Raw genomic sequence first — 13,059 nt, 5'->3', positions numbered from 1 at the left:
TTAACTTAATTTTAACTACGGAGATCTTTTTTACCAATATCCCAATTTCAGGTTTCTCCATCTTTTTGCTGTAAATCTATTATGAACTACTAAATATGTTAAATTGATAATAACTTCATTATGTGTGATTGAATGAACACATGCTCTTTCTGGTGGATAAAGTTTTGGATTCAATGAACAATGCTGGAAGCAGTTTGTGTACTAGAGTGTCAATTGTCGTTCAGGAACGGCATCGGAACTTGATGCCGGCCAGATCAAAGGGTTTAGTTGACATTCAGATCATAGTTCATCAGTTAGTGCTGGTTGAAAATGAAAATTTTACTTATTGAGAAACTTGGAATGCAATTAGGAAAAAAAAACACAACCTGTAGTAGAGTTGAAAATTAATTAGAACAAACAAAGCTTCTTGGACACCTTAAACTTTTATTTGTTCCCTGCTTCTGAGTGTAGGAATGGACACTGAAAAGGTAGCAGGTTTTTAACTATATAGCTATTAGCTACAACACTATTAGCCTAAGCATTTCATCTAGATCTCAGGATCTCAGGACCTCACACGGATTTCTGTAATCTGTATCCTTCAACAAGGATGAAAATACTATCTATATATGCATGTGTGTTTGCATACATACAAGAAGATGAAAAATCTTATTTCTGTCTTCACCCTGAGTTTCAGTCCTGAATTAAAGCTTTTTGCTATCAGTTCCTTGAGCACATGTTCAGGTGTCCGATCAGTCAATTGATCGGTTTTGGAGTGTTAGGTTTTTGTATTGGGCACTAAAACATCTCTTTCTAGAATAGGCTGCTAATTGTCTCCTTTTTTTCAGTATTATTACACAAAAATTCTAAAACAAAGGCACATCACAAAATCCACTTATCATAGTAACTTTTACACATTAATAACACTTTTGGTAATAAAGAATTATAATAACTAAGGTGAAACTTTTGTTATTTCATAGAACCACTGATACATTTCCAACACCAAACCCAAAAATGGATTTCCAAATTAAAAAAGAGATACAATCTTCTATTAACAACTAACAAATTCACATGCTTTATAACAACTTACAATTCACTCTTATTTTATTCAAAGCCCAACAGAAGACAAATGGGATTTATCTAAAAGCAGTAGAATAAAATAGGAAAGGTACCAGTTAATTTCAACTGCTGGTAGTAACATAACTAGATACAAGAGAAGACTTCTATATTAATGTCTTCTTATGAAGTTCCACAACCCCCTCCACCACCACCACCACACCCTCCCCCACCGTGATGGCCATAATCACCAGCACCATATGTACTAGCTACAACTGCAGCTGCAGTAACAGCAGCTCCCCCCAAAACAACCACCCCACCATCTTTTCCACCACTTCCTGCTGCATTAGTAAAATCTAGTTGCTGGGAAGCAGCACTCACATCTCTCTTTGCTGTGGAATGATTAGTTTCCTTCTGCGTTAATTTTCCTTTTCTAAAGAAAATACAAGCAAATAGATACACTACTAGAGTCCCTGCCAAGACGCCCACGATGATCACTGCAGGTGTTCCCATCTAAGTTGGAGCAATGGAGCTATATGAAGTTTGTTTGATATAAAGTTGGATATGTAGTGTACAATACTTGGTGCTAATTTTCTTTCATCAAAGCAAATAAATAACCACACTAGGCTTTGGAACAAATCATAGAAGCAAAGAGACGAAATTAATTAGATGCAAGAGTGACTTAGCTGTTGAGGAATGCTGGCGGTATTGTACAGTGAAAATTCCAGTGTCCCAAAAGGCCAACAATTACTGTGACAGCTCCAAAAAATTTAGCACAACAAATTGGACAAACTTGAAGGGTTGAAAATTTATAAGCTGAAGCCAAGGTGCTGCAAGGAGAGAGAGAGAGAGAGAAAGAAAAAGGGGGAGAGAGATCATTATATGAGTGAGGAAATAGTACAACCACTTGTTGGTCTGGCTCTAGTGATGTAATTATCAAAGGGACATAAACTGGTATAGGAGAAAGAGAAAAACTAGTTAGTCCAGCGGGGGCGTTATTGGGCTAGTATGTGAGATAGTGGAGGAGATTGTGGTACCCAAAATTCTAAGCCCGCAAACTTCTACAAATCTTTTGTCACAATCATCTTATCTAGTTGACTGTGATTTGTGAGTCATAAAAAAAAAAAAAATAGTAAATTTATGTGAAAGTATCAAATAATTAGTAATAATCAACCTTATAAGATAGTTGGAGAAAAAAACAATAGCAAAAGTTGCGATTTTAGAATACTCTTACTATACATATAAGTAATCAAAAAGAGAGATGCCAAGAATTTCAACTTATTACGTTAGTCAATTTTAACAACACAATAGTCACTTCTAATTAGCTAATTATCCATACTATTTTGATTTAAAAGTCAAAGCTATTTATGATTTTCTAGCACTGTTATATATGACATTGTTATATGTAGAATAATTATATAATATTTTGAGATTAAAATAATGTCGTATTCCAACTACAAAAAATTTGAACCATATCAGCGTTACAAATGTTGCCATGCTACAGCACCCAAAAAGGTATGGAGCCAATTGGACCTTGCAATTACTAGAAGCACCTTTCAAGTGACAAAACTTTTTTTTTTCTTTGGTGATTGGGCTATATTGGCACTTTTGCTAACCACTGCTATGAATTTTTCCTGAAAAAATAGGTTTTAGGGGCAGTTGCCGGTTTGAAAATTAAAACTGCCGCTATATGTCCAATGGTTTTTTTTTAATTGAAACTACCGCTATATGTCCAATGGTTTTTTTTTTTTTTTTTTTCAAAATAAATATTTTAAAATCCGTTTAGAGTTATTAAAAAAAAAATTCAAATATATTTTTGAGTATAGTTTACACACGCAATATACACCCCACAGTAAAAAAAATGTCCAACTAATTAACTCAATACAATAATAAAGGTTACCTGATATAATTGTTATGCACAAAACAACACATTTCAAATGTATAGATCAAAGTTCCAAACTATTTAATAAATTCAGTACAACAATTAAAAATAAATGTCCCAAGATAAACTAAATAGTCCTCAAAACTATCAATACCACAAGCGGTTTGTTTCCTAAAATGAGATGCAGCAGATGAATAATTTTGTGCCACACAAGATTGTTGGTTGGGAGCAACACCATCCTAAATACAAATTATGAAGAGACCTTAAGCTCATATAATAAAAACGATAGTGAATAACGCAAAAAACTAATCCATAACCAAAGGAGTACATTAAATACATTTTCAAAACATTAAAAGTTAATACTTGACTAAATAGCTAATGAAATTGAAACTATGTAACGTTTGTCTGATGATATACAGTACAAATACTATGTACTAGTTTTCTTTCATCAACTAGGTTTTGGAACAAATCATAGAAGCACAGAAACGAAATTTTGAATTTAGATGCAAGGTCACTTAAAACTGTTAGAGCATCACCATTGGTGGTGGTAAAATAGCTCAACTCCAATTTAAGTGCCAACATTGGTGGCACTAAAGGCAAAATATTTTGCCTTCTTGCTACAGTAAACTGCGGGAGCTTGCAGTTCATTGTAGCAAGGTGGTATAAAATATATATATATATATATATTACTTTAATACTTTATCACTTTTTGGGTTTGCTGGCAGAGAGGAAGTGAGAAAAAAAAATTAAGACCATTGATGCAAGGTATGTTAAGATAGATAAAATAACTTTTTAAGATGATAAATGCTAAAAATTTTAGCCCCACCTTAATGCTCAGGAATGCTGGTGGCATTGTCCTCGAAAGACTCAATAATAGCTCCAAAGTGTAAGTGTATACAAGGCCAACAGTTAATTGTGACAGTTCTGAGATTATTAGAACAACAATTGGACAAGACTTGAAGGGCAGGATGAAGAAAATTAATAAGATGAAAGCAAGCTTGCAGCACAGCAGGAGAGAGAGAGAGAGAGAGATCTTTGTATGACAGGAAATATTACAACCACATGTTCCTTCTGCTCTACAAATATCATATACAAGGTACACAAACGTGGGTTAGTACTTAGCACAGTGGGGCATTATTGGAGCAGGATATGATGACACTTTTAGTTGCGATTGTGGTACCATCTGTGAGTGCTCATAAAGAGACGAAGGTGAAGCATTCTGATGTGTCCCAGGACAGGATTACTACCACCGGTTGATTGACCAGCAGACTAGATGAAGATTACTGCCTCACGAATTTGAATTCAAAAAGAATGAGTTTCTATTTTCTTTTTCTTTTTTTAATGATAAGGAACTCCCTCAAGCCAGATGCCTACACACTACCACTGAAAAAGCACTAGGTTTATAGTTAGTCCAGACACTCTCCCTTACTGCTGAGGCATCCGAGGGGAGGGCCCCTTGAGCTAGGAGATTGGTTAATTGTTACTTTTATAGTCTATTATTATTTGAATTTAGCTTAGCATTTAGGAAGGATAATTGTTATCCTATCTATCCAGCCAACTGTTACGGCTGATTTGAATTTGATTTTCAGTTCCCATAAATTTCTATTTCCATTTTTGTTTTTGGAGATTGGTTATCTCAAATTGACTGCATAGTCTACATTCCTTACAAACACAACAGGGGCAGACACATTCCAGCTCAATTCTTATGATGAGTCAGTTATCTATATTCATCATTAGTGACTATCATACAACAAAAACTCATAATGTATTTTTTACTGCATACAATGATGCTAAACCTAATCCCATAAACCCCACATCTTATTTCCATACTGACATTGCATCCAATATAATATCCTATATTTCTTATCAATATATATATATATATATGTGTGTGTGTGTGTATATATGTATGTATGTATGTATGTATATCATATCCTATATACAAATAAATATCATCTAACGAATTTCTAAGGTTCTGGTACATGTAAAACAATTTTATCCAATTTCTCCAATTTACAATAACTGAAATGGATAAAGATCTAGCAAGGAAGACACTCAGATGAGTAAGGCAAACATCATATACAGCCACATAACCACCTGCAGCAGTAAGCTGAGCAGTCATGAGACAACGATCTGCCACTTTGTTTCCTCATGGTCTGCCATTCGCATGATGATATAAAAGCAAGAGTAAGGCTAACAGAGAAGTAGCAGCAAAATTCTTACTTACATATACAGAACATAACTTGGAGACCTGAATTTGTATTCTGTTTTCCTTTTGCCACATAGAAATCAAATCCTAGATGAAAAATAAAAAATAAAAATAAAAAGTATTAAGCACATGGCTCCATTCAATAGATATTACTTACTAAAAACCAACTTTAAATCTAGGTCCAATAGAAGATAAGTACATCCACTGCTCCAGCTCTCAATCCTGGAAATTAGGATTCATAATGAATGTGAAAATTTGGATATAACCAACAGCGATAAATAATGCAGCACGAGAATTGCTTGATGCTTCATATTTAGTCAAATATAGAATGTATAAGACATCAAATTTTCAAGTAGAGCCCCACAGTCTCATCACATAAAAATTACTTAAGATTAAGAAGCTAGGAGAAAGGTATCTTCTGCTATGGAAACAATGGAAATCAAAACATATAGGAGTACCACTGAAATCTGTGGAGAATTGCAGTCTAAACAGCAAATTAACTAGACTTGACATACTTTAAAATGGGCGATGGAACCAAAAAGATGAGACATTTAAGCAATCATATAGCTTCTTTTTTTTAATAAGTAAGCAATCATGTAGCTCTTAATTCTCGCTGCAATAGATGACATTTGGTTAGTTCACTGAACAATCCATCCCATAGGAGAAACACAATAAGAGGCCAGGATAGAAAATGATGAAATATGACCTGCATGAAATCACATTGTTGCAACAAGTCAGCAAGGGGCTAAATCCTTAATTTGGCCTAAAGTCTTGAGATTAACTGATAACACTTCAAAAAAGAATCAAAAGTTAAACCCAGCAAAATTTTAAATAACAATGACCAATCATTTCATCATAAAGAAACCTGAGTATAATTCATCAAGTAACCTTTCCAGAAAGTCATTTCAGAAATTGAGAGACACTACTTGTCTCAGAGCTAAAGATTGGGCTTTTAATGAGAAAGAAAACTTTATTTTCACAATTGCAACCATATGCATAATATCAATGGTATTTTTCCATAATTCCTCAGTAAGGAGCAAAGTAAACATGACATAAGCATACATATAAAAATTAGAAAAATAAACACCAAAATTACCTTTATAAGATAATTGCCATTGCAACAATGTTTTATTCCCCTAATATACAAAGATATTCAATTTCCCCCACACTACCGCATGAGCTCTAGCTCAAATTGCAATTCCTTCTTCTATAGAAATGGGAGGATGGTGAGGTTGGTTTAGTTCACCATCTAAGAAAGTAAGAATTCTTTGTAGATAACTAGAGATTAGCAAGAGAATGCCTGATAAAAATAAATGCGAACATAGAAGGTAAGCATAACTGCATAAAGATCAGCAAAACACCTTGATCTTCCCAATATAATAGAGATGATAGAGTCTGGACATGCTTCAACCAATTAGTTTCCAACAAATATTTTAAAAGGGTAATGCTAGAATTACTACCAAGTTTACTATAAAACTGCAATGAACTTGATTGTTAACTTCAACAGCTTTATAATTTATAAATTAATTTCTGAGTAACCTTTTTGTGATCAATGTAACCCCAATTTGTAAGATTTATGTAGTCAAATTTGTAGTATCCTTAGCATCACTTTAAAAAGATTATATAATAAATAAAAAAGGAAACAAAGAACAAATTAGCTGCTATAGAAAATACAAGATTGGACTTATTTCAAAAGCCAAACCATAGACCAAAATATCTAGTTAGCTCCAGCCCAATAATAACAGCACATCAAAGACATTAATGTACTCTAATAGAAGCTCCAAGAGTGAAAGTGGAATGCACCAGAGAAGAATAACAAAAAATAGGGGTATGGAAAACTGGTTAACTCAAAACTAGTAGTGAGCATTACTTGCATTATAAATAAATGCATATCAAATCAAAACCATCATATACTGTTAACAGAAATACACAACCAATTAGTACAATAAGCAAGTAAGCAACTTTTATATTTGAGAATCAGAATCATAAACAATAAAAAGAACCCATCATGATAAAAATAATCTCTGCAATGAGATTTTTTTTTTTGCTGTAATCTTGAATTCTCAGGTACCCATAATTGTAGCTGAAAAAAAAATGAAAAAGTACAATCATGAAAAGGCTAATTTAGGACCCAAAAGCACTGGACTGTGTTAAAATTTATGAGCGCAAACTTATAATGAAAAATTACCTTAATTTTGCTAAGGTAACGGAGGAGAGAATTAATGTCTTTCCAGTATTAGTATTCACCCATCAATATGAAATATCGGTGCTTTTTTTGCCGGCTCCGTTTGGGTGGCCGCTTTCCGAAAATTTACCTGCCGTTTCTACTTTCAGTTTCTAGGGTCTACTCTTCCTTTTTCTTTTTAAAATAAAAAATTAAAATTTTTAAAAAAATTTTAAAAAAAATGTACGTTCAGGTGTATTTAATAAATAAAAAAATGTTCAATTAAATAAGCTTTTTATAATTTTCTAAAAAGTAAAGTTAAAATAAATAAAATAAAAAACGACCTCAATTAATTTGAGCATGCAAGCCAATGAATTACTGACGTTTAAAATATGCACTATAATTAAATATGGATTATTGGCAAAAACGAATTATTGGCATTTAAAAACAAATTATGCACTATAATTAAATATGCACAATTTATTGGGCTAGAGCTAACTAGATATTAGGCTCCGCTTGGGAGGGGGAAATGTAATAGAATGGAAAGGAATAAAAAGAATAATTTTAGAATATTCTTCCCTTCTCTTGTTTGGAAGTTTTAATGAAGGAAATGGAAAGTCCATTCCCTTATTTGGGAGTTAAAGTGGGAGGGAATGGAATGAGTAGGAGGGAACACTTATTCCTTTCTATTCCCTTAAAATCTCAAATTTTCATTCCCCCCGAAATTGGGAGGAATGGGAGGGAATGGAATTAGATTTAATGATTTTTTTTATTAAAACTCCCAAAATACCCTTATATATTCAACCCTTTATTTTAAAACAGGGGTTTAATAGTAATATTGTCATAAAATGATTCTATTCCATTTCCTCCATGTTGCTCCCAAACAGGATTACTTACATTCCATTCATTTTCATTCCTTTCCATTCCTTTATTTTAAAACATCAAAATAAGGTTACTTAATTCCATTCCATTCCATTCTTTTCCATTCTTTTCCCTTACTTAAATACATTCTATTCCATTCCATTCCTTTCCATTCTCTTATAAACTTCCAAGCGGAGCCTTACGTGTGCTCATATAGCACTCGTAAATAAAATGATCATGGTTTGAAGTCTTTTATGCTCTCTTGTCACATATCATGAATTGATAAACCTTTTTTAATGACCCGAATTAAGTTTGAGGAGTCAAATCCACTACTTGCATCCACACAAGAGATGAGGAAGGCTAATAATCATGCGACCAATGTGCCCAAAAAATAATAATGCAAGATAGAGCTCTCACAACTAAGGAAAGTTTTAGACATTAGCTTCAAGGGAACAAGGAAAATAGAAAATAATGAGTTGAAGGAGAAATGAGTATCCTTATTTGTGTATTCTAGAACTCACAAATGCATTTTATACACTTGTTGAATGAACCTGTGTTCCAAGATGTATGAGAACAAAGAGGCCTCAAGAAGGAGCCAAAAGTCTTGTAAGTCAAATGTTTGGCATCTCTTGAAGTTTTGAAAACATCCAAAATTTGAATGCCACCTCCCTATTTTGACAATTGAATTATCAAAATGAGGTTTCAAGTATGTTACGTGATTGTGTGAGTACTAAGGTTTTGATTAGGCGAAACTACATTATTGGTCCTTAAAATTTACCTTGCAAGCACAATTGGTCCCATAAATTTCAAGTGAGTGTTATTTATCCCTCAAGTTTTAAAAATGAGCAATATTAATTCTTTTATTAACTACTATTAATGGTGTTACTTATGTGACTAACGAAATAATTACTTGTCTTTTTCTTTTTTTTTTAATGATATGTCATTTTTTAATAAAAAAATTACAAAAATTATTTTACACATCATAACATATTAATACCAAAATAAGGGACCAATAGTGTAGTTCCTATTATTGACCTAACCTTTTTCTCATACCTTATGGACCAGTCACAAAACTAAAGCCCATGGGTACTTTTATATAACACTTGTGGGCCTAACCTACTTGATTGTTGTCCCAGTTAATAATAAGGCCTATTTGTTTAGACTAAACCAATTCAAGGGCTATATTCATGGGCTTTAGGCATTGGGTACTTCGTGGGCTTTGTCCCATTGATGAGTTCTTGGGCTAAATTTTGGAACTTTTCCTATTAGTAAAATCAGTGGGCCCTCGAGGTTAATTTTGCAGGCCGAACTTAACCGTTATTTTAGGTGCTCAACTTTATCGTTAGTGAGGTAGAAGTAGGCTTTGGATTGACTTTTTGGGCCTTATGCTTACTAGCCTGTTGTCAAAAGTAAAAGCCTATTAACGATCGGCAAAAATAAATGAGTGATAATTGAACCATTTAATCCAAAACTTTAAAGGAGAGAAGGTATTGTGAAAGCCCACTGGCAAATAATAAGGACAAGTGATCAAGATTCAAGACGAAGGACAAAAGGAGCGTAAGCCTTGAGAGGAATCGTCAGCTCTATCCAATGGAGAAAGTAAAACCTATATAAAAGGCGAAAATGGGTAACTGATTTTTTTCTTTTAACTATCTAGTTAGTTGTTAAGGTTTTAAAACTATATTTTTTACTAGCATCTCGAGTCTAAGAGACTCAATTTTGACATATAAATCGAGTCTCAGAGACTCGATTTTTATAGTCTAATGTGGCATTTTTTTTCATGTGGTGCCTGGCTGGAAATCGAGTCTCTAATACTCGATTTACAAACAAAAAAAATTAGGAAAAATTTTAAGTCTCAGAAGAGAGAAAGAATACAGAGGGAGCAAACCCAAACCCCGAATACCCATCATACCCATCAGACGTGAGCTCTCAAACTCAAACACCCATCTTCAATCTATCAAAAAAAAAAAAAAAACACCCATCTTCAACCCAAACCCCAATCAGATCAGAGACACAACAATCTCAACATACCGTTATTTTAGGTGCTCAACTTTATCGATAGTGAGGTAGAAGTAGGCTTTGGATTGACTTTTTGGGCCTTATGCTTACTAGCCTGTTGTCAAAAGTAAAAGCCTATTAACGATTGGCAAAAATAAATGAGTGATAATTGAACCATTTAATCCAAAACTTCAAAGGAGAGAAGGTATTGTGAAAGCCCACTAGCAAATAATTTATTAGGTAATCAAGATTCAAGACGAAGGAGCGTAAGCCTTGAGAGGAATCGTCAGCTCTATCCAATGGAGAAAGTAAAACCTATATAAAATAAATAAATTATGAAAACCTATTTCAAAAATGATATTTAAAGGGTTCTACTCTTTTTTTTTTCTTTTTTCTTTTTAGCTATAGTACTTTTAGCAAAAATATCAATCACCTTATTTTATTGGAGTAATTACATTCCTCTAAGGAAATGACATTTCACCCTAAACCTTTAAAAAAAAAAAAAATCTCTCCTTTCTTAAAATATGAAGAAATTAACACTTTGCTCCATTCTGTTTATATAAGTAATGAAATATTCTAAATTTCTATATAAATATTTTTACAAAAGTTTAACCATGATTAATAAAAAATAATTTATAAATTTAGAATAAAATTGCAAAATTTATCAAGCACCATAACACTTGCAATGGTAAATCTCTCCATAACCTACTAAAAAAAATTAAGCAAAATTTATACTAATATTTTAAAATACACTTTAATTAAAAATTAAAAAAATGAATTTTAATTTTGAAATAGATGATAATTTTGTAAACCTGCTTTTAAACAAAGTACATTTTAGTACACAACTTTTTTAATATTAATTTAACAAACATTTTTCAATTGAATGTCAAGAGGGAAACAATTTTTTTTTTCCTCTTCAACTTTGGGATAAAGTGTCATTTTATTTAGCTTTTATGTGCACTACTTCTAACAAAAAAACTAGATATGCTATTCTAAAAAGAACACTGTATATTTATTTATTTTGATAGTTATTTTTTTTTTTAGAAAGATTTATTTTGATAGTTATAACAATAAAGATGGGTGAATTTGAACTCTTGATGTTTTTACGAGAAATGCTTAAAAATACTAATTAAACTACAAAACTCTTGACGACATAATGTATGCTTAAACCTTAATTACTTGAAAGAATATATTTTAGATACATATGGTAATAATTTTGCAACAACACAACATATAAAAGAAAATTACAAATTCTATGATATCTAGACAAACATTAAAATTAATATAAACGAATATTTTCGTAAGCAATAGTTATGGGATAAAATTTAATTAAAAAAAAAAAACACACAGAATGATTATGTTTGATAACAGTTTTTATTTTCTATTTTCAAAAACTTGTTTTTGGGAATATAAAGAAAAAAAAATTTCTTGTATTTTTGAAATCAAAAAAATTTTTGGTTAGTTGAAATTAAAATATATATATATATATATATAGTTTTTTGAAGAAAAAATAGAAAATATTATTATATGTTGTTACTAAGATTTGAACTCTAATGCTAACTTATTAAATGAGACAGATTTATTAAATTAAATATGTATTTTCATTGATTTTTGAAAATTAAAAACTAAAAATAATTTTTTGCATGTTTTTAGTTTCCTTCATAAATTGAGTTTTGATAATAGTTTTTATTTCTATCTATTTTTAGTTGCCAAACAAATTTTTTAGTCTCAAAAATAGAAAATTGTTTTTGAACAGAATATAAGGAGAAAAAAAACCATTACCAAACATTGTATAAGTTTAATTAATATAAATATATGTAATAAAAATTAATATAAAAATATTATTTTTGCAATTGATCCATGAGTCATGGTAAAATAGAACCCGACCCGACCCAATGGAAGTACAAAGTATACAGGGCCCCCGTTTATGTCGTCATCTTCGTAATGCCCATTAACCATTATTATGCACATAGTACAAAAAGAAAAAGAAAAAGTTAAACGAAACTTATACGTAATTTGAAACAGTTGCGAGGTCTTATGGATTCGATGCCGAAATTGAGATAACCGTTCGACCACGTGCACTCATATGAGCCTTTCGCACATAAATGCCACTACAACTTCCTATAGCCACATAACGTAATAGTGCCATTTTCTCACCAAATACTAGCTGCGACTTTGGACTCGTTTCTTAAAAGGAAAGACACTAGGATATATTTTAGTATTAAAATTCTATAAATAAATTTTTTAAAATTTCTTATATATGATAACAGTAAATAAAATAGGTCAAAGGAAAATTACTTTTTGGAAAATAGAAAACTTATGATTTAATTTTAAGAAGTTATTTTTTTCTAAAATTTTATAAAAAACAATTCTATCTCACACCATGTAAAACAAGAGAGTAAAGATTCACATTTCCAAACTTATTTTTAATATTGTTACCAAAAACAAAAAAATAAAATATTTTTTTAGAAAAAAAAAAAGACTCATTTTTGCTTAAATTTTTTTTGAAAAATAACTCTATCTCACACTATATAAAACACTGGAATGACGATTTACATTTTTAAGCTTATTTTTACTGTTAGTTATCAAATACAAGAAAATTAGATATTTTTCTAAAAAAATGACTATTTTTTAGAAAATGTTAATGTAAAAATAAACAGAGAGATTTGTAGTTTCAATTGCAATCTCCTAGAAGGTGGTATGCAATGGATACGATATGGGATATACCATGCTCTATATATTTCTACATGTTATCTTAACAAGTCGACATGTATTAAAAAAAATATATATATATATATATATATAGTTTTTTGAAGAAAAAATAGAAAATATTATAATATGTTGTTATTAGGATTTGAACTTTAATGCTAACTCATTAAATGAGACAAATTTATTAAATTAAATACGTATTTT

General features: G+C 31.2%; 1 long non-coding RNA gene across 3 annotated transcripts; it reads right to left on the bottom strand.

Annotated features, from left to right (window-relative positions):
* Positions 1–2,807: 2,807 nt before the first annotated feature.
* Positions 2,808–7,455, bottom strand: LOC136069046 (uncharacterized). Of its 3 annotated transcripts, XR_010630337.1 has the most exons (3): positions 7,312–7,455; positions 5,142–5,829; positions 2,808–3,153 (listed from the first exon to the last, which is right to left on the bottom strand). It is a non-coding gene; the product is annotated as an uncharacterized LOC136069046 (long non-coding RNA). The 3 variants fall into 3 exon arrangements; XR_010630336.1 differs by lacking the exon at positions 2,808–3,153 and having other exon boundaries at positions 4,953–7,206; XR_010630335.1 differs by lacking the exon at positions 2,808–3,153 and having other exon boundaries at positions 4,953–5,829.
* Positions 7,456–13,059: the final 5,604 nt, after the last annotated feature.

Source organism: Quercus suber, unplaced genomic scaffold (genome assembly GCF_002906115.3).
Source record: "Quercus suber isolate HL8 unplaced genomic scaffold, Cork oak 2.0 scaffold_148, whole genome shotgun sequence".
NCBI classification, from domain to species: Eukaryota; Viridiplantae; Streptophyta; class Magnoliopsida; order Fagales; family Fagaceae; genus Quercus; species Quercus suber.
Note: the sequence above shows the minus strand (reverse complement) of the source record. Positions and strands in the feature narration are given on the sequence as shown.